Source organism: Platichthys flesus, chromosome 22, assembly GCF_949316205.1.
Source record: "Platichthys flesus chromosome 22, fPlaFle2.1, whole genome shotgun sequence".
In the NCBI taxonomy this organism is placed as follows: domain Eukaryota; kingdom Metazoa; phylum Chordata; class Actinopteri; order Pleuronectiformes; family Pleuronectidae; genus Platichthys; species Platichthys flesus.
In genome coordinates, this window is record NC_084966.1 from 4,894,209 (window position 1) to 4,917,799 (window position 23,591).

The window sequence follows — 23,591 nt, forward strand, 5'->3', positions numbered from 1 at the left end:
ATCATCAAATTTGATGTCCCTCTGCTCATAAGGTCAAAAAAATCTGAATTTAAACATATATCGCTGATCTACAGTGTCAGGTGAAAATATAATATAATATTTATGAATGGAAGTTCCCATAAGTGATAATTAAACATTTGTAAGGGCCCATTCATGACGTTATGCTTAATTTGGGTGTTATTCTAAACAAAAGACGAAGCCTCATAAATCTCCTTTTCAAATCTGGATTTTGCTTGTTGACAAAATTCGGGCTGTATAATACCAACACCATGTTTTGTCAGGCATGCTTAAAGAAATTAATTGAACATTTGTGCAGAGGCGGCTGTAATGCAGTCTGATTTCCTTCAGCTATTGGTGAAGCGTAAATTGGCAAACATTTGCATAATGTGCTCATGTGAATAGACAGTTTAGATTGCTGTTTGTTAACAATATTTGTTTGCTTAGTTATTGTATTCATGAAGACAAATATGGGGCAAGTCTTTATGCAGCCTCATTTCTTGTTAGTTGTTTGCTATTATGATAACAAGGATCCATTTGATGTCAGCAGGCCTTTTATCTTCAGATGAGCCATTTAAATGTCACTACTGTAAGGCTGTGTGTGTGTGTCTGTGTGTTTGTGTGTGTGTGTGTGTGTGAGATCATTACATTTTTAAGGCCCATTCAAGTCTCGCCATTTTCCTTCACTGACAAATTACTAGCATTCAATCTCTCAGATGCTGCTTCAGTGACAATATTCAATTTTTAATAATTATCGCTCGGTCACATAAATTCAGGCTTTTGTCCGTTTCTCCCTTTCGTTAAATCAATCGGCCATATGTAATGACACAGGACATTAGAGTCATTATTCATTAACTTTGTGATTTTAGTTTAACTTGATGCTTCCTTCTTTTGCTCAAAGTTACAAAAACAGTGTTTCCTGGAATTTGCTAAGAGCATTAAAACCATAGACTTTGTATACAGACTACATATAAAATATCCCAGATAACAGCGTTGCCATCTTGCACATGTGGAAACACATCAGGAAATGCCCAGAAAATCAGAGGGAGCATGACAGATGAGAAACAGAAAAAAAACACTTTTCATTCATTGCTTTGCTTGCTGCTCCCTCTCTTTATCCACTATGTGGCTCACTCGACCATCACACTAAAATCTCTCTGCCACCTGATGGTGTGTTTACAGTAACAGAAAATATCCACATAGCGTACGTGTAGCTCAAACTTTATTTGGTACAACACTTGAATACATATACCCAGTTACTTTCCAACTTCACTGTAACACTAGTGTTGCAGAGGAGCTCAGGACACGTGACAGAAGCATCCGACTCCGTCCTGTAAGAGTTGGAACCTGCTGGATTATCTCTGCTTATTTTGAAGAGAACCTGAAATTGGCTCCATGTCCTGTCGTGGTGAAACCTTCACGAAGAGAGTGCTGTCTCTGTCTGTTTGCTGGAGTGGCAGATAAGCTATAGGGCAGCTCTCCCACTGCACTACCGGTAATTTAGGAAATCCTTACTGGCAGGTTGAGATGACAAGGCCACTGTCTTCGTCGAAGTGCTCTGTAATTTGCTTGTTTTCCATTTCGCCATAGAGCTGATGCCGTGCAGGAGCAGGAGAGCCAAGGAGCATTTTTCTCCCTCTCTTTCCCTTTCTCTCCTCCCTATCTCTTCCTCTAGCTCACTCGCCCATTTGCTCCGGGTACGCTCTCTCCCATTGTTGTCATTGTGTTACTCAGCTCAGCTCCGTGGCCTCTGAGTTAAGAAGAAAAACGCAGGCTGCAAACCGGCACAGAAATCAGAGCCTAACAGCAGTGAAATGAAGTGTACGAGGGAAAACAAAGCTGTGACAGTTTGGAACACAAGGTCTTAAACAGGCTTTAACAGGCTTTGTAAGCAGAGTGAAAAATATTAACACAGCAAAGAGCAAACCGCTGCAAGGTATATTTTCACATCCGGAAGCTACCACTCATGAACCCCTTGTCGAATTGGGTATCTTTTACTGCTTTTCTACCAAGATTAGCAGGTATACGCATGCTTTTTAAACGCAGGTAAACTTATGATCGCCTCCCTTTCCATTAGCGCTATTGGATTCTTTAGTTGTTTCTTTCCCCCCTGGTGTTTCACTTAAACATCACAAACACGCCAGAAACTAAAAAGCTCTCTCACCTCACTGTGTTGCCCCTGTTGCAAGATATGAAGAAAATATATATTATACAATATATAAATTAATATGAATATATATACTAATAAAACACACCAACATTCATGAGTATTAACGCACCAATGCTCACAATCTGTGTCATGTAACATCGCACCAGAAAAGGTGAAATATAAGCGTCAAGACTGGCAACAAAAAGAAGATACTAGCATGTTCACATCACTGCCGATAGGAACTGGAGCTGATGAAAACCTATCTAGCCAGGTGTTAGCAGTTCTTAGTGGGTTTTTTAACCAATGGAAAAAGGAGCTTTACTAGGATTAATACACTAAATATGTACTTTAAAGAATAAAAAGCAGATTCCTCTATTTCTTCTTATAAATTAATTTTATAAAGCTCTAAAGTGAATTATTGTCTGGAGCATTTTGAGGAATTCGCCCCCCCGTCATGATATACAGTTCCCTCCTCCTTATCGGTTTCCACGAGTCTGAACAAATCTGTTCAGTTTGAATTAGAATCGTTTAGTGAGAAAGAAATGAGCACCGGCCACAAGGCTACGCATGTGTGTGTGTAAGTGTGTGTGTAAGTGTGTGACAGTGTGTGAAAAGAACTTTGAATGGCTCCCCTGTTTACCATGGCGACGCTGTGGCCTGTGTTCTCCCGTCTCTACGGTAACCAAGGCCCTGAGCTCCCTCTTATTGGCTCAGCCATTGAACTCCTGAGCTAGAGACAAAAGAGAAGGACCCAGCACTGGTAATTTCTTATCACAAAATCCCATTAGGCTCAGGGTTTTTCAGGTTTTCCTCATTAACCCACACAAAAGTAAAGTGGAAATCACCATACCCGGTCAGCTCAGCTCCTACTGTGAGACTGACTATACGCCCCCTAATAACATCACTTTGCTCCGGCTTGGCTGAATTAGTACGAGAGTTTTAAAATGTACATTAATAAAATCAACCCTAAATTTAATAAATAAAGAGGGTGTAATGGTGTTAAAATGGCAATGCTTCATTAACACTTTCAGAATTCTCAACCTTTTTGCTTATATAATTATTTCAATGATACTGTTGATAAATAATTCATTAGCCTGTTATGTGTCAAGTACCTTATTCTTCTAAAGGGAGATTACAATTATACAGCAACATAATAATCACAAAATAAGTATCACAATGAAGATGAGAAAGATAATTAAATTATAAATATTCTTAACTACTTGAAAGTAAACCCACCTGCTTCCTGCTGAACAGATAAGATCTTCACGAGGATAAACCTGATGTTGAAGGTGTTTTCCCACTGGCTCTGTTACTGCAACAGATACGTTATTGAAGGTTACTGAAAACAGGCACCACGTGTATATTTCAATTAGGATCTCAACTCACTTCAGTCCACAAAAAGCTAAAGTCATAGTTGTGTAATATTCAGTGATAAATGGTGCCTTTATAAGGCTTTATTCAAGAGTATCATGTGATTTATTTCTTTATTTCCCGACTCACTGGAGATTTTTACTATTTTACAACTGTCACCTTTCCTCCTGTCGACAAATTGAGACTCAGAATGTGTGTGTATGTTGGACAGCCATTGCAACCCTAGATCTGACACACCTCAACATACTGAATGGGCCTCGACACACCTAAGGCCGTAATCACTGCGGTTTCTGCACAAGTGTGTGTGATAACCGCCTCTATGAAGTCGGATTGACAGACAAAGGCCTAATCGCTCCTCAGCTCCAGCAGCCAAACAGCTCAGAGGAAGTATTGACCCAAAAGCACCATAATCCTCTTCACCTAACACAGGCAATTTCATGTAATACCTGTAATAACATGCATTCAGCTCAAAGCAGTTATCAAAAGAGCTCTGAGCATCTGATTTGGAGGTGAGCCGTGTGACTAGAGGGAACCTGGAGAGCATATCAGTCAGTACTGACAACACCGTGGCCCGGACTTCATTTCTTTTCAACGATCGTCATTGCTTTGAGTTATTTTCACTCTCGTTCTCCGTATTAATTTGTAGAAACCGTAAAACATGGAGACTTGTATAGTAAATGGCAGTTGTCACAAGTAGGGCTTTCATTTTATTCTTTGTGTGAATGTTTGCTGAAGAAATTGTTGGGATTATTGTCATTTGTGTTTTTTTGCCTACATGTTACATTACTGTACCCTTTGATTTGCGATGCCTCATGTCCACGTCAGTTAATGGTGAGCAGTTCAATTAAACAATTATTACACATTGGGAGGCAAAACTACAGTGTTTAGAAAGAAAATCTAAACTAATAATAATAATATATACTTTGTCGAGCAGAATGTACTTACTGCTTAATTTCCCACCCTTGTCATTAACTCATAATCCCTTGTGTGGGTCCCAACACGGAACAACTAAAGTAAAGCTACATTAAAAAGAGTCTTCCCAGAAGTGATCGATTCAAAACACGCACTTGACCAATTGTGAGTCAGCTTCAGTTGCCAAACACCATATTTTTATAGTATATTCTAATCCGAACCTACCAGAAAACACGGTGTGATAAGAACTACCTGAAATGAGAAAAAAAGATAAAAAGATAATTTGACATGTACTTTGACTCTTGACTGGTTCATGTTCCATATGTGGTTATGATCTATACCCCAGCCAGCCACTAGGGTTGGATCAAGATACTTTGACTTCAATTTTGGGGAACAGTCATGTTGTCCATCCTTAGATATCAAACAGAAAAGTTTTTCCCTCTGTTCGATGCCACTACAAAAATCTAAATGACAAAGACACTGCTTTTTTCGTCAGCTCTTTCTGTCTGAGCTTGTGTTTTCCTGTTGCACACTGAGTGTGTATAATGTGAGGCTTAGCCAGAAGAAATGGTGCACATGAGGGAGTATGTGGTATTCTCTGTTGGCGTTGGGATACATTCACTCAAGTGTAGTAGAAGTAGTAAAATTATATCAGCAGTATTGTTAGATTAAGAGTATATTTGTGTTTGATTACGCTCGATTCAAATCAGAGAATACACACACACACACACCTGATTTGGTATTCATGTCACAGAGTCTAATCAACCTTCTCATCCACTCACTGCTACACAGCTATACACACACTGCAGTCATATATTGTACTAGATTCTAGGTGTGTAAATGTCTGTTTGTATGTGTGTGTGTGATCCAGGTGTTGCTCATTTTGTGGGGGCCTTAATCTGTTTACAATGTAATTTGATAAGGGTAGGGGTTGGGGTTGGCAAAGTACTAGTTAGGCTTAGAGAAATGTGTGTTAATGTAATGCCTTCTGAAGTCGTGTGTGTGTGTGTTTGTGTGTGTGTGAGAAAGCACATGTTTGAGCGACAGTGCGCAAGGCCTGTATCATCAATCTGCATATCTGCATATTAGCGCTGGACCATCCCTTTAATTTCCTACAGTGGCAGATAACCATCGCCTGCTCTCAGCCTCTTTGTTGCTCCCACACACCACCTCCAGATTTCATACCAGAGCGTGTGCCTGTAGAGACAGAGACTCAGAACGGTTGTAGGCTGATTAATACCGTCACTTTTTCCTGTTGCCTGATATCGATTTTTTTTTTCTGGTTAATAAGTGAATCTGTGAGATATTAAATACATGTTGCAGAGAGTAGGGGGGGGGGGTCTAACAAGCTGGAGGAGGTGTTCAGTACCAGAACAGGTTTAACAGTCCCTCAGTTTATTCCTGTCGAGGTGGGAAACCTTCTGAAACAGCTTGTAGGTCATCATGGAGAAACCAGAGCACAGATTCCCACTGATACGGGTCAATATTTAATATCTGATTCATATTATATCAAAAATGGACGACTGATACCAATCATTTTACAGTTTCTTCTGGTAAGGCTGGGAGATAAAATTAAAACTATTATCATAAATATAATTATCATCAATAGAAATAAAAAAGTCCAATATATATCGAAATAACATTTGTCCTTCTCTTCCCATTAAGAGTTTGAAACCTCGAACTTAACTACGTTGCTTAAACTTAAAATAACAATGTGACATTTATCCTCATAATTATCGATATCGACTGATAGAAACTTTTATTTTGATATCATTGTTGTCCATGTTCTTTGGTATTTAATTCGGTTGGTTTAGTTCTATTGTCCTGAGAAGTGATTGATATTTGGTCAATCAGTCTAAAGTTAGATGGTGATATGATTGTATTGGTGCAGTTTGGAGGCTTTATATAAAGATGAATGGTACTTTTCAAAGTATCATTCAACTCTGGAAATAAACTTAACCTGCATACAGCACTTTTTGTGAAAATATGACACATTATGGTTATGTAATTTATAGATTAATTTAATCTTGAATTGTGAAAACCAGCAGGGTTGTGTGATGTGAGAACAAATCTTTACATTTTGGTGACAAAGTGTGTTTGTGTGTTTGACGGCTCCACAGTAATAATTGCGTCACCTTAATTAACTCTGAGGTCTGGGCAAGTGGCCTTGCAGCAGCCTTTGTGTGCGTGTGCGTACAGAGTCACATCGCATCGGTCGGAGGTGAATGCTAATCTGCTATTTGCTTTTATTCTCCCAAGACCTTGGGTGTGACGAGCAGATGGAGGTGGAGACGGGGGAGCAAGACAGCGACAGAGAGAGAGAGACAAAGTAGATAGGGAGGTTATGAATGGAGCTTTTGTGTGAGTGTGTGCGAGTGTGTAATGGCATTAGAAAAGAAAAGGTAGTGCAAATGTAGAGGTATGAGAGGAGAGGCTGCCTGCATATGAGGGTGCAAGAGGAATAATGTGTCTATGGATATCTCGGTACAGGGCTGAGTTCCTCCACAGAAAAAATATGTTAGACCAGATTGGTATTTTGCTGCTTCCCTCCTGCTCTCTGTCAAGATGATGTCTGAAAGAGTGTTTGCTGGTCAACTGCTCAGAATTGTGCTCTGTAGCGTCCCGGTGTGAATGTGTGTAACTAAGTGTTTTGTCAGTGAAAGCTTTACTTAAAATTTTAGATATGAATAGACAAAAGCAGAATGACAGAAACATTTCTTCCTCTGTTCAAGGCCGACAGATGCCACAGGTGGAATCTTCGGTTTTCATTTGTACCATGACGGGAAACGTTGTTGCTGATCTAACTTGAGTCAAACTAAATACGATGGAGTGTCAGTAACAGAAGCCAGATCTCAACTTTGATTGATCTTTATGGAAATCATCACTTTCTTTTCAAGCTTTTACTCCATTTTCTCTTTTAAGTTGCACCGTCTGAGCCTGAAAACCTTTTCAGAAGAACTTAATTGGTTAATAGTCTTTATTTTGATTCCCATTTTCCAGGACTAATGAAAAATGGCAGCTAACCATGAACTTCACACAATACCTCTGACAAAGAAGTTCACTCTTACCAGACCCTCCCTTCAAAAAGGTTAGAATTCCATTTCTCTGTATTATTTGTTTTGGCTCAGTTTAATGAAGTCAAAACCATTACTGTTGTGCAACTGAACTCACAAAAACTTGTAACATGATCCCCAGCTTTATTTTAAATTAGTCTTCAGTGAGTCATAGGCTTAAAGGCATTTGCACACAAGACAATGGTCGTTTTCTGCCATTGATTTGCACATTACTAATAATACTTTTCCAATTTGTATTCAGTCAATGCAAGTGTTCACATCTGAGATGGCATTTTACCAATATCTTTCAGAAAGGATGAATTTAAGTTGTGGTGGTAACTTTACTTTGATAACAAAATTAATCAGATTTTATGATGAAGCCAAACTAATAATAGAAAAGCTTTTGTATCTGTGGTCATTGCTTAGATCTTCGTTTTTTCACTCATCTTTGTGAACCTGGCCAAGGCTGATCTCAGCGAGTGTGTGTGCATGTGTCAGTGTGTCTCTCTAAGGAGCTTTCAATGAGAACACTTGAGCAACAGATCCTGTACAGAAGGAAATCTATAATGTTTAATAGCAAGGTCAGAGTTATTATTTCTCTCTGTGTGCCACTGCACTCTTTCACAATAAGAGGACTTTTTTCCCCCACAGTGAAGAAAAGTTTTCAATCAAACCGTGCAGCTGAATGTGTGCTGGCAGCGTGGAGGAGGTGAAGTGTCAATACCTCCAGCTGCACCTTAAATCAGCAGCTAATAACCACACATCCATTGAATAAGGACTTCTCTTAGTACCATTTGAATGAGGCAGACATTTCAGCACATTTTGTTTGATTAACAGGATCAGATTTGTTCTATTTTGAGTTTAACCCGTGCACTTTTACAAACACACTTGCAGAAAAGTTAGCGTTGAAAGCATGTGACATTTTGTATTCAAATTACTCAAAAAATATCAGGATCAATTAATTCAACCTCATTCTATTGTTTGTATTTATTGATTGATTAACCAAAGCTCAATGGGACATTTTAAAGTCGCTTGTGCAAAAACTTCAAGATCACTTCTATTTACCATCACAGACATTAAAAATCTATGATTGAGAAGCTAAAGCAGCAAACATTTTGTATCTTTGCTTCCCAAAAGAAATTAATAAAAATGAATCAGTACTGTAAGCCATTAGTGTAACATGATTAGCAGTGAGATTTTATATACTAAATAAATTCTGGCTTCACAGGATGAGACGTCTTACCGATGGTATGGCGTCAGGAACTACGTGGAACTCCAGAGGACTCGAAGAGACCTTAGAGGATGGAGAGTTTGGGGAATAAGAATAGACAAACAACCAGGTTAGTGTTTACAACTCTGACAGGAGGAGGTTTTAAGTGTGGTCCTGGCCTTTCTAAATTATCTGTAATTCATGAGTGAGGAGCACCACATGGAAAAATATGCAATATGACTTTTTATAAATAGAAGATTGTAACAGTTGGTAATAAAAAGTTCATGGATGTGTCTAGAATGAACGAGCAGCTACAGCAGCGACTGTGTTCCTAAAAATACACTTATGTTGTCTGACAGCCTGAAAGAAGCAGTAATGGACGTCTTATCAGTGCAGCCTGACAGTATGTGCTACTACACAGTGATGTGTGAGAGTGTGAGTGGGGGGGATGCAGAAGCAATAGACCGCTGACAGCACAGTGATGAGATGATAACGTATGTTGGTCATGCTAGACACAGACAGAATGATGGACAGGGCCGTTTCTCGCTCTTATCCTGATCATCTATCCAGTTCGACTGACTGAGCAGTGACGCTCTGCAGTCTTCACCAAGTCCACCTCACTATGCACATGGAGAAAGAGATGTGGAGGAAGAGATGTAGAGGGATGGAGGAAGGGGGAAAGTTAGCCGTAAGAAATGGACTATTTGTCATCATAAAAAAAGACTAACTAACTAAAAGCAATAAATAAACTTACCAGAAAGAGCAGTTGATCAAACAGTGTGATTGATCAAACTCAAAGAGGGTTTCTGTAATTTTAGGTAGTTCTTCTACCTAAAATTACAGAAATCCTCTTTGAGTTTGTACCTGTATTGCAGCCAGCCACCAGGGGGCGATGGATAGTGTTTGGCTTCACTTTTTTGGAGCAGTCATGTCGTCCATCTTCACACAGTCTAAGGACAGGACTGATTAATTTAACCAGCCTGTGTGACAGCTAGCTGGATTGTTTGTGTGATTCTCCTGCACACTAGGTAACTATGAAATAGTATTTCTGGTTGTGCATGTTCAGTGGTCGCCTCAACAGAGTTCACCAACACCCAGAACACAAAGGGAGATGGAGTCATGGAAGACAAAGCTTTTGTTTTGGTCAGAGATGGTGGTGATAACGCGACATCTAGTATCCTAATTAGAACCGTTGACACTTTGGCCGTTACCTTTTGTTTTTTTAAGGCATTACCTTTTTCACTTTCATCCTGTATGGAGTAGAGCCGAGTTTCGTATCATCAGCCCCCCCCCCCACCACCACCACCACCACCTTCCTCCTGTCATGCTCCTGATCCCTCCATCAGTGTTGTGTCACTGCTTTTATCTCGTCACCCTCAGCAACCTCTCCATCTTATTGTCCCAGCTCTGCTATCCGGCTCTTTGTTGCTCTGATGAGGGTCAGCAGGTCAGCTGAAGGGCTTGTCATTAGCTGGGAGTGTGCACATGTGTACACAAGATAATAAGGTACTTAAATGATCACTGTGAGGAAACCAGGGCTCAGAGGGAAAGTGGAACAAAGCACCCAAAGTAAAAAAGTAGATTAGAATGAAAGACATGTAATATGTAAAGAGATCTATTTAAATATACATTCAAAAAAGTAAACAGTAATTAAACTGCAAATACATTTATACAGTTTAATATAGACATCTGAAATATCTAATGCAGTCCAATGCAAGTGTAGGAAACAAGTTTTTTGGAGACCTATTTATTGAACTCTATGCTCTTTACTCAATCTTAATGAGGTGGAAACTACAACCTCAATAAGACTGAACATAATTATCTGTATAAAGACTGAATATACATTTACAGATGTACCTAATAAACTGGGCACTGGATGCCTTGCTTATAGCAGAGATTTAAAAATAGTATTAGAAATACAACTATACTTAAAAGCTGGATTTAAATTGAATATGTACCTACTTTAATCATTCCTGCTCTCCCAATGCAAGCGATGAAGGAGCCAATCCACAGTCTTCATCCTGCGAAAAAAATATATTGCACTTCTTTTTAAGTACATTTTTTGGTGCGGATTCAGATCGGTTTGCCGAAGCAGGAACTTGGGACTTTGAGAGATTGCATTTGAACATTTTGATAATTTAGCTTGAGTGATTCATTGGTCTTGATGAAAGAAATCAGGCATATTTAAGAAACGGATGTGTGTTATTTTGTGCAGCTTGATTGAATGTAAGGGTGTGAACCTTGACCTTGGTATTTGCTCTATCTGGAGCCATTCTCGTTTACATAAAGTGTTAATGGGCTGAATTTCAGTCATGGTTTCACATTTGTTCCACACAAAGGATAAAACAGCAGAGCAGTTTTACGAGGAATCCTGCTGTATTAAAATACCTTATATTTTATAGCAGAGAGCGCAGGTGTGTTGACCACATATGATGGAGTAATATACTAGGTTGTGGATTTTGACTTATTCCTGACACATGGAGTGACACTGCCAGGCTTTTCCTTCTTTCTCTGGCCTTCTATGCTGACCAGTTGCTCTCCCTCTCGTGTGCTTTATCCGTGTCAGTCACACAATAGAAACCAACAGGAAACTGCTGACGCTGTGGTGGCTCCAGTAAACAAACAGCATCCAGAGCTGTCCACCAGCCCCCCAGTTTATCACTCTGCTCACATTTGGATATTTTTAATCTCAGAGATCCTGCATAATGTTTAAAGATAAAGACATTGTCACATAAATTACTTTGGAGAATAGTATGATGAAAAATATCTCATGTTAAAGTACAGGCTATTTGGAAAAACGTGTGCTGAATGAAACTCGCTGAGTATTGACTGAGGAGCACTTCTGTGTGTGTTTGTGTGTATGTGTGTGTCTGGACATCAGTTTATTGTGCTGGCTGGTAATGAGAGCTGGCGTGTGCTGCTACCATTGCCGGGCTTGTTTGCTTAGGTGCTGCTGTTCTGCGTGTGTATTTACATACATGTGTACGCCTGTGCGTGTGTGTTTTTTGGATGCGTCTATTTGTTCAGCTTCACTTCGCTTTCTCAAGGTTGGCTCATCGCCGCCAGGAGACAAGTATAATAGTGGTGTGTGTGTGTGTGTGTGTGTGTCTGTTTGCCTGGGGGAATAGAATCTAGAGCAAACACACGTGTCCGTCTCTTTCCCAGGTGGAGTTGGATGAATGAATGGGCCGACAGTGATATTGACAAGCCGACCGCTGCTCGTGTGTGTGTGTGTGTGTGTGTGTGTGTGTGTGTGTGTGTGTGTGTGTGTGTGTGTGTGTGTGTGTGTGTGTGTGTGTGTGTGTGTGTGTCGCTCTAAAACGTAGCAGGAAGGGAGAGGGATTTGAGTGGACTGAGAGTTTAGCTCGTACACATTTCTGTCATTTCAGCAGCAACAGTTGTCAAATGAAATCAGAAATATTATATTTCTCGGTTGAACCTGACAATTACTTACATTTTAGGTGCATTATTAATGTAAAAAAAATAAGCAGAAGGCCACTCAGAGAGCACATTCCTCCGCCAAGGCACAACAATCCTCTTCTGAAACCAAATCTATCACTCTAAATATCAGTCACTAAGCAGGCATGGTTTTTTTTCATCAAGATCCATGAATTAATTCTGAGAAATGTTAAAGATGAGGGAAAATGAATCTGCACCAAAATACAATGGGTTCCATCCTGACAGATTCCACATCCTTTAACTAGGTTTTGTGGGAGTTCGTCGTGTTGAAAACTTGATAAGAAACAAATAAACACAGAGGAAGCATAACCTCCTTGGCCGGGGTATTAGAGCAGCTGTTACCCCAACCTGTTGCCACCAATACAGATGCAGCCTGAACTCTACATTTTAACACCAACACACGTAGAGCAAGTTAATTGTTATGCTGTTTAATGTTGGGACAAGCTGTACATATTGTATTTTATCACCTGCTTGTATCACATGAGGTCTGTGGTCCAATTATGATTGAGTGATCCTGCCGTTAGTAAAGGTTGGACAATAGGGATTCAGGGGAATAATCTGTAAACTCGTTTCATACTATATTATATGCTACAGTATTAGCTTGTATTCATTACAGGAACTAATGGTCCAGTTTGGGCACATTTTGTTCCCTGTAGACAATCTATAAAAACCCTCACTGGTAAACAGGGACAGAAAGGGACAGGGGAAGCGATGGTGCATCTCTCTCTCTGCGTTTCTAAAAGGAAGGGGATAAAGGGCCTTTTCTCTGCTGCACATGCAGGCAACTCCCAGCAGCCTCACTGTTGACACAGCCACCACAATGGGAACTAAAGGCCTCCCAATGCCTCCTATTATGAGCCTAACCCCAGGCCCAGTCGCTGCACTGCAGGGTTATCCAGTGCGGGCCAGCCGGCATTGGCCAAAGCCCCTTGAATATTAGCCTGGATATATAAGACTACCTCCCAGCCCCCTGCTGCATTGTTCAGCATTATTCTGCTCCCACAATGGAACATCATACTTTGGAAGTAGTTTTTAAAAAAAGGGGACGCCAATGAAAATTAATGGCACTTATTGTTTCTCTTTTCACACACATTGCTGAGCGACCCGCCCCTCCCTCCTTTGTCGCTTTCTGCCTGTGTAGCCCTAAACCACGGGTTCATTCACGTCTATTATACAGACAAATTAAATAAAACCCAGTATGGGTCGGAAGGGGAGCGGAGAGCCACGCTGGCCATCAGCGGTGGAGTAGGACAGTCAGTGATGGGAGGAACAGTAGGGAAGGAAGGGAGAGGTGGGCAGGCCTGAGGAGTGGAGGCAGAGGATGTTAGAGGAAGGCAGGAAAGGTTGACGGCTCTGGGTGGAAGGAAGACGAAAAAGGGGAGAAGATGCTAAGGTTAGACACAGAGTTGAGTTGGTCCTCATCAGGACTTTTGCAGAGGAACATGTGAGGTTCTGCTCTGTCCCTGCGAGGCTGAGAGAGCTGTCATGGACAAACATCTGCATCTAGGATCAATGAGAACAAGTTGAACATTAACTGGATATTGTTTGATTAGCAGCCATTTCTTTCTTCTTCTTGTCCTGCTCATCATTTTTACAAAAGGTTTATAAAAAGTGTAGAAATGTCAGAACTCGTCTCATCCTTGATGGATATATGGAGAAAAAAGATGGACGTCTGGAGAACGGAGTGAAGGTATGTTGCTGCTTCTGAAAGAGGGAGGGTCCAGAGTTGGGTGTGAAGGTGTGGGTTGGAAGCAGGTAGCTGAGTGCCATAGCATTTTAGGCTGATCTCGTATTTTACGTAGGTGGTGTTGCATTTACTAAAGAAGTGATAAAGATGCACCCACTAGCAGCAGGGCTCTTCCCAGATGGTTCTATTAGCAGGAGCTGGAACAGGAGAAACAAAGGTCTGGTTTAGATGTGAGAACTTTTTTGACTGATGATTCGCTGCCCTCAGGAAGCTCTTACCTTTGTTGTGAATCACCTCATGATGGTGTGAATGTCGGTTTAGAAGCTGTTTGACTCAGAGTGGGAGATTTACAGGCTAAAAGTAGATCCCAAGATTGCTAGACAAATTATTGTGACACTTTCAGCAAGCAGCAAATACCAGCCAGGCAAAGGTACTGTTTCACAGTGTCTTTCTAAACACCCAATTTCACCGTACATCATAATTTAATCCATGAATAATAAAGTGAAACTAAAAGATAGAATCAGAATAGGAGACAAACACCCATCAATAGAATACATATGACAAGAATAGTTCAAAGTAAAAACAAGGTAAAAATCAGGATAAGACGCAAACAGTTAATCTTTGACCGCGAGGAACAGGTTTCATTCTGTGTGTCAAGCATCTCTAACAATTTTTACGATATATTCTCTGAGATGCTACTGAAGCAATAATATGTATCGCATGTTTATAACGATTTTTACTTAACTCTATTCCTACCTGCAGATCAAAAAGTAAGTGGACAAAGTTCTATGTTGCCCAAGTTTTAATCATGCAATCAAAGCAGAAAAGACTTGAAACACCTCTAGATAAATTAATGGAGAGTTGGATGTTAGCGGGTTACAGAGGAAGAAAGCGAGCCACAGGAGAGGGAGATGAAGTGGGGGACAGCGGTGAAAAGGAATAAGGAGGGAAAGAAGAAGAAAGGGTTGTAGGGGGACAGGGGGAAAGGCCAGATGGAGGAGAGTTGCTCTTTAGGGTCTTTGAAAGCAGCAGGTCCTGGCTGGGAGCTTGACCCCATTTAGGATGGGCGAGAGACCCAGAGAGCAACTGTAAAGGAGGTGGAAAGAGAGACTCCTCAGCCGCACACTTAACCCTCCACAGGAAGTCCTCATTCTTCCCAGAGTGCGACACCCCCCACCAACTGCTGAAAAAAAAACTGGAAAGGGCCCTCATTTAGGAACAGTGGAAGAGAGAGAGAGAGAGAGAGAGAGAGAGAGAGAGAGAGAGAGAGAGAGAGAGAGAGAGAGAGAGAGAGAGAGAGAGAGAGAGAGAGAGAGAGAGAGAGAGAGAGAGAGAGAGAACGAACGAACCCCCCCATCTTCCTCTGAGGGGGGTCCTGATATCAAATCTTTCCCTCAGTGGGATAGAGAGAAATGTCAGGAAGAAGGAAAGGTTCTGTGTCTTTTATCCTTTTGATTCTGTCCTGATTTGTGTGAGCAGAGACTGTAAATCACACAATTTAAGCTTTTCTGTATTTCGTGATGTTGCAGCTTCACGTGAAACTCAAAAAGCAACGTGTTTTTCATCTGAAGCTAATACACACGAGTTCTATCCAAAATATTAGGATATATACGTGAAACTACTCAACTCCATTTAAAGTAGTTCTATTAGCTCTACCTATCTCTACTAACTATACTGTTAAAGTGCTGCATTCAATACCCCTTCATGCATTCATTATTATAATAGAATCCATTAGTATAACATGTAATGATTTTTGAAAAGGGCTATTTGCTGTACAGAGTACCTTTTACGTTTTACTACTCAATACTTTATCTAGTTCTTCGTACCGTAACCACATCGTAAATACTATGACGTTGTTCCTCGCCTCTTGTATTTTTACTGTATTTAAACATGCAGTTGTGAAATGGAAATTTGAGTAATGGTGTATCGCCAAGTCTGGAGATAAATGCTGCAACTATAATGGCAGCCACAACTACTTTACGATTTAGGACGCCTGAAATGTAATTTACAACGGAAAGTAAAAAAAACTTTCTTCAGCATTCAGGTTTTGACAGTTTCAGGATTGTAGCCTGAGCCGACCGAAGGTTCAGAATCGCCAGTTAAAATTAGTCATGGCAGGGGGGGGGGGGAGAGATTAGTGATACTTGACCACTGTCGCTAACACAGCTGTGTCAGCCCAGCACAATGACAGTCAGCTGTTTTCTGTGCTGTTGTGCAAAAGAGACATCTATGTATGTGTGTGTGTGTCTGTGTGTGTGTGTTTGTTAGAAAACCCATTGTAAAAGTCACATGAAGTTTGTCTTTTGACCAAATTTTATATACCTGCTTGCTAAGAAAACTACAGAGCGTTTAACTAAGTCGAGCTTCCAACAAACTGGTAACAAGCTCTTGGTGTAGCAGCGGTGGCGTCAGGGTTGCGAGGACCGAGTCCAGCAGCAGATCTTTACTTGTGGCAGCTCAATAACTGTCACTTTTATAGTCTCAGAAAGAAAACTGCAGCCAGCATCAACACAGGCCAAACAAACAGCCCATTGCAAACAGGCAGGATTAGAACTGGCACTAAAAACTAAATACGCATTGTCTTCAGAGTTTGACCCCATGTTTAGTGGTTTGACTTGAAGCTCTATTTCTAATGTAAAACCTATTGTACAGAGTAATAACAGCTGCTTGATTCATGTGGGGCAGTCAAAGTGCAAATACCAACACATGTTAAATCCACACTGTGCTGGATGACATGCACTGTGTATTTTGACAGTTATGTGTGTGTTTGCATTGGCCAGACAGGTTGGACTCATGCAGATCACTTTGATGTAGTCACTGTGTGTGTGTTTGTGTGTGTGTGGGTGTGGGTGTGGGTGGGTGGGTGGATGTGTATGTGTGTTGGCTGGAACCAACTCTGGCCCCTCAGTGGGACTATCATTGCTGGTAATCCTCTTCATGGTCGGTTAATCTGTTTTTGCCGAGGTCACTCCATCCCTGCCTCCCGCCATCACCCCCGCCCCTCCCTCTCTTCAGCCTCCCTTTCTTTTTACCACTCATCTACAGGGTTGCTCCCTCTCTACCACTTCTCAGCCATATTTTCCTCTCTCGTTCACCATATACCATTCTTCCTTTAATAACACTAAATGTATTACACAGAGAATCCAAGCTTTCATGTTTACCTCCTGTCTATTTGAGAATCAGACTAATAGTGAGGGATTAGGGATCTTCCTCCTAGTGTTTTAACTTCTCTCTTCATCCTCCCTGTCCTCCACATCACCTCAGATAAGATAAATAAACAAATCCAATTTATCATAATTTTAAGACAATGTTGATATAAATGTCATGTCTGTGTTTACTGTCAGGATGTTATTAAGCTAGCTTAGCATTAGCATTTAGACAAAGTTACATGCTGTTTGTTTGGCAGTTTAAATGCTGATGCTGCATCTTTTCTGTGCAACGTTATGACAGGCACTGAATTTCGTCTTGTTGGTATTCAAGTAAGGTTAGTGCAGTTAATGTTTTTACATTTTGGAAACCACGTGCAAAAGCAAACTCTTTTACTGGGAATGGGACAGGAGTCAATCACCTTTTTAGCAAGTTCAACGGTGTTTAATCGACAGAATACCTGGGCCTCTAGTGTGAACACAACTCTGGAAGAGAGGGACGTTTTTTTAGTTTGGACAGAGCCTGGCTAGTTGTTTCCCTCTACCTCCAGTCTGTATGCTAAGCTTACCTTGTCCAGAGTCTGTGGATGCATCATCTCACTCCTCCTTCCTCCAACTTTATATCCTTCCCTCTGCTCTTGTATCCCCCGATCCAATCATCTCATCATTTTCAACCCCTCATCTTACCTCTGCTCTTGCCACTAACAAACCACAAACACACACACACACACGCACGCACGCACGCACGCACGCACGCACGCACGCACGCACACGCACACACACACACACACACAGAGAAATAATCATATTTCTTCATATCTGGAAGCAATCAGGGATAGTGTTGGCTGCTCCTGAGCATCTTGACAATACTGGCAGACGGGGAGGCCGCACATGCTCTAATTAAATTAAATGTGCGTGTGTGTGCCTGAGAGAGGAAGGGGGAGGTACAAATAAACTGTAGCTGTGGCATCAACACTGCTTGACCTGCCTGTAGCACATATGGAAGAATGAGAGCAAACAAAGAGCTCAGCTGGAAGTGTTAAAGGTCAAAGAAGGATGCCCATTATTGCTGCTACATTAACATCATTAGTCTTTTTTTTTTAAATCATCTCTGCTTGCTCTTTATTTCTTAAACATCACTTGTAAGTTCCGGTTAATTATCAGTCCAGTTATTCTCACAGAAAGTGTTAAAATAGCAGCTTTTCTGATCCTCACCTCTGTAGTTGAGTCCTTATAGACCCAGTCACCAGATAGGAATGTTGCAGAATCCCTGAATGAATACAAAATATCAGTAGAGTATCATCAAGATCAGAAAGTGGTTATGGACAACTGTAAAAATTGGGATACAGTAGGTTTAGCCAAATGGTTAAGGAAAGATTGAGGTGATAGAAACTTAAACTGCTGAGACAGGAGGAGATCTCACTGCTCGTCCTCTCCATGAAAGACACGAGTGCTGAGCCAAATGCATTGTAGTTCGGTCGTTGCTATGGTAATCATTGTAATTAGTATTATTATTAAATGCTAGTGCAGTGTCCATTCTTACCCTGTCTGTTTGGAATTTGTTCATTGGCTTGTGGTGATGCCGGTTGCAGCTTTCTTCATAAAATTGTTAAAGTGACGTACAGTGATTGAGCTGTAGTGAATCACTGCAAACTGAAGAATAGATTGTCATGATTTCAAATGTACAGTACACGGTTCTAACTGTTCCCTGTGGCCCTGAAGGAGTTAAGCACAGGGAATATGCACAGTGTCGTATGCAGCACTCTGGAACTATCTCCTTGTCTCCACTTGTTTCAGACCATCATTCCTATCTGCCCATTAGCAACAAGTGACGTGGCCAATTAACACTAATTGTGAGCGTAGTTGGAGAGAGGTTAGAAAAGACTGGAGGCCGAGTTTATATGACGAAGCTCACAGCCGAATCTTTCACTTCTCACACATGGAGCACATTTGAACATGTCGGTCCCTTCCAAGAAAAGCAGAGCCAACCATCTGTCGTGTATGGTTTGTTCTGTTAAGATGTTCCAGGTTTCTGTGAGAGAAATGAAAGAGTGAATGATGTTGAGGCTCCAGCGTAAAAAGCTGAATCCTCCGTCTCTTGTCGTCTTCGAAGGGAAATGCCATTAGCACAGCTCTGTTAGCAATCGTCTTGTGAACTGAGGCCCCAGTCATTCATTAAGCATCAATCAAATGACGAGGTGTGATGATTAAATGATGAGTGCAAATGCTTAACAGTGTTCGGAACATCAGGCCACTTTACTGTGACACTTGAAAATGGGGGAAATGGATGGAAGAAAGACAACATTAGTCTCCGTGTAGCTGGCTGGAACTGGATGGCTGCAAATGGTTATTATCCTCATGGAAGTTATTACTGAGAGTGAATTTCAAAACCTTGAAGTCAAAGCTTCTCCAAACGCTGCTGGAGCAAAGAGAATTCAGAGTGCTGCTGTTGGCTCAGTCATATTTAAATTAGGTTTAATTGAGTAATTCACATTTTGTTCCTGTTATAAGACTCAAAGTATTGATAGAGATTTAGTGGGGCAGCTCTTGAATTTACATGTTAAAAAACATTTAGAAAATACATTCTCAGTGTTTACTTAACCTTATTGTCAAATTCTTGATTATAGATTAAATGTAAAGACGGAAAACACGACAAGTACCCTGATCTCCCCCTGGTGGCTGGTTGCAGTTAAGTTATTTTTCGGGTAAGTTTGGTTAATTATTAACTTGACGCTATAACAAACAGGCTGAGACATCATGATTGACAGCTAACACTGACTCACGATTGGTTGAGCGTGAGAAACAGCAGGACCTTGATACCGCAACTCCATCCCCCGATCACTATAGTGCGCACTCAGTCTTCTTGTATACATTGTACACGATTATTTAGAAGCTAGTGGCCAAGCACTGAGCTCCAGCTAAACAACACTTTATACAACTCTGATCAGGTGACGGAAATCAATTGGATTTCCCTGATTCAGTTACTACAGTTAGTAATGGTTAATCCAACTTGCTCTTCTACACTAAAATCAGTAATTAAATAAACAGTAAAAGACTGATAAGATACCTTCAGAGAGAACATGAGGCTTTCAGAAAATACTTATATCTCAAGAAAGACGATTGAGCTTGTTTCATGTATTTAAAAAAGTCATCGCAACTAATCCGATATGATTAGATACACCTGGAAAATAGGTTCATTATGCTGCTGTTATATTTTGCAATTCATACTGAAACCATTTCCTTTACAGAGAAGAGACTTTAATGTCAAGAGAATAAGGTATATTACTATTTTCCTCATTTCACTGTAGTTCGGTATATTTAACATGACATACAGTATGACACTGCTTAATGCTTTATATAGGCAGGGTGTGTGTGTGTGTGTGCTCTGTCAGTGCTGCTGAGCTCCAGTAGAGCTGACAGCTTGCTGTGACAGAGAGCCTTAAACAAACCCACTGGGTCGACCGCTGCACAGGAGAAATGCCTTTGATTCTATTGGGCTAGTTTGTGTGTGTGTGAGTGTTGACTGCCTGTTGGCTTTGAGATTTCCTTATTGCTGTGTGTTTTATCTTCAACTCTTTGGTCTTCTGCTCTGTCCAGACGTGTCTGCTGAGAAAGACAAAGTAGTGATATTATATGTACTATGTTGCTCACAAATAATTACCCCCTGGATTGAGTCAACTAGTGGAAAAAGGACACACAATTTCTGAGTCTTGATTCACTAAGCTCCAAACTCAGATGGAGTTTCTTTTCAATCTTAAATCAAGAGTGTAGTGTGTAATCTTTAGAGGTATTTCTATATTTCACACTTTTGCACAGACTGTGCAGTGTTCTCTCCTAAGTTTTACCAGTTAAAAAATACTTTGTGCGGAGTTCATAGAAGATACCTCTGTTTTCTACTGTCTTCATAAATCAGCTGCTTACTTTTGCTGTTGGTACCATTCATAAGCCCTGAAATGCAGAAGATATCAAACACGTCAGGATCCTATATTTCCTGGCAATGAGGTTCCTACAATTAACACTTGAAAGCCAAAATTATCATGGATTTATTCTCATACTGCAAATATGACTTTAACAATTCAATCTGAAATGACTTTTCTGCCGCTTGTGCCTGTTACTTTTTTAGGTGCTCTTGAACGACATGAAGATAACGCGCTACATACTCCTAACCATGAAAACACCACCTAAAGGCCACGGGTAACTTGACAGCCCCTTTAGGAGGATTCCTGATCCAACAAACGATGTCTACCAGTTACTGAATGATTCCACCAATGACCTTACTTTCTGTGTATTTCAGCTTTTTGCTTTGGGGACCAGTGATTTGAATGCTTGAATTATGGGAGAGCGGCGTTAAGTAGTTTAAAATAAATAAATAAAATAAAAAAATACAAATAAGAAAAAATATTTAAACTAATAAAATTAGTTACTTAAATAATTTGAATTAACTCAAATATTTGATAATATATTAATTCAATATTTAAGCTAATTAATGACAGTTAATCAACACAGAAAATAGTGCATACTTAATATTTTGAGGGCAAACATACCTTCACATTAGCAGTCACTATAAAGACCCAGGTGACAAACTCAAAATAGTCCAAACAATGAGTGTAAAAATATTGGACACGTCTCACCCTTGTCCGTCGCTAAAAAAAGTTACAACTAACTTTCAAACTTGTGAAAAAGGCAGCAGAGGAAGAGATTTCCTGCAATATCCTTTTCTTTGGTAAACGACCAGTGACATTATTAGAGCGGAAAAAAATTGAAATGTTTGAATCCGTGTTATTAGCATCAGATTCCTGAGAGTATAACAAACTAGTTGGAAATATATTTGTAAAATCAAATGTTACAACCTGCTTTGTGATAAATATGGTTTGTTGCATGGTATAGACATCTCTACTTCAAGTGCTCACGATGTGAAACCGCATGGAGAGAAGACGGCTCACCAGCAGCTTTGTGATTCTTGGACAGCCTGGTTCCTGCAGACTGGACACACTGGCTCCTGTAGACTGGACACGCTGGTTTCTGCAGACTAGACACACGGTCTCGAACTGAGCAGCAGCTGATGTGACACTGTGCATTTCCCGAGCACCTGACGACGACACGGACACTGAAAAGACAAACACTGTGCGGAATATCAACTAACACGTTCACATGGACCACATCACACAGGACTTGGATTCATATTCACCTGGATCCATATTCAATGCTCCAAATAAAACCTGAAGTCACCTGAGGACAGCAGGAAAACCTTCCTACTTGGCCCGTGCAGTTTGTGGCTAACGAAGCACAACCAACTGACATCAGCTTCCCCTCTTTATCTCACTAAAGATCAGAAACACATCCCGCAACTTACCAACAAACAATCATCAGGGAAAGTGCCTGTAAGTGTCACTTTAAATATGGTGAGGTGAACACATGCATCTATAGTGGGTATCAGGAAAATATGTGGTCACATTTTAAATGCATTTAACTCAAGTCACAATCAGAAATCCAAAGATAGAATAATCACTGCGTGGAGCTTCAGAACATTGAAAATTCAAAAGCTGCATCTTAGAAACTACAACACTGGCTACAGCACTTTAAACATCATGTAAACGTACTGTTCATCCACAGCATACAAGTTACAGGACAACTTTACTTTGTTACTTATTAACCTCCAGGAGCCTTCACACATTTAAAGTTACTTTAACTCATGTTTATTCAATTTAAACTACATCACTGACCTTTTTGTCTCCACAGGAACAGATACAATGAGTGATGCTCAACATGTTGCTTGGATCAATAAAAACAGGAGTTAAACCTGTTGATTAGTCTCATTAAACTTTACTTATAGCTTTGGGTTGACATGTCTAAACTATGCTGTACTATATTTTTGTATATAACATTATACTTTATCTGCAGGATCGCCTCAATTGATTGTTCAGACGTCATTGTGTTCGGTCAACAGTGTCTTGAAAACGAAACTGCCCTGTCCTGAGTGAATGGTTCTGGTGAATCGCCTGCTGGGCTGTCACAATAATCCATTAGTGATGATAATTATAATATTTAAACAAATGCATAACTGATAATGTGTCAATACGTTTAGATATCAGCTTAATCAATTCAGCCCCCTTGCAATAATTTCTATTTGGATTCTCTCACTGTCTTGATTATTAGTCATAATGTAATTTTAATAATTAGAACTATACGTGCTGAGCAAACCTTATCTATTTATCTAGCTGGAGCCATCGGAGGACGTCAGTTCACAGACACTATAAGTCAGCTCGGCAGCATCACACACAAAGTGAGGGAATAAGACACAAAGAGCTGAGATGTGACAGCAGTGACAATGATGGGAGTGGGGTCTTCTGTTCACTTATCACACAAAGCCCACACGCAGGCATCACAACTCTGAAAAGGTCACCATGATCCAGGCTGTAAGTGAAACCATCCACCTCTCTATGAAAACCCATTCTACCTTTAATCACTATTTAGCTTTATTTCACACTCAAAGCTCCATTTAAATGTATAGGAAATAAAAAGTCTTTCTCTATTTTGCCATGAAATCAATAGATGAAAAGACTCTACATTAGAAGACTACGGTCCCTGGCAGGATATTATTATTTGC

At 40.4% G+C, this 23,591-nt stretch overlaps 1 long non-coding RNA gene across 2 annotated transcripts; it reads left to right on the top strand.

Moving 5' to 3' along the window:
* The first annotated feature begins 13,308 nt into the window (after positions 1-13,308).
* On the top strand, positions 13,309-22,795 carry LOC133933248 (uncharacterized). Of its 2 annotated transcripts, XR_009912044.1 has the most exons (5): positions 13,328-13,841; positions 19,612-19,689; positions 21,108-21,178; positions 21,872-22,365; positions 22,724-22,795. It is a non-coding gene; the product is annotated as an uncharacterized LOC133933248 (long non-coding RNA). The 2 variants fall into 2 exon arrangements; XR_009912043.1 differs by lacking the exon at positions 22,724-22,795 and having other exon boundaries at positions 13,309-13,841; positions 21,872-22,236.
* Positions 22,796-23,591: the final 796 nt, after the last annotated feature.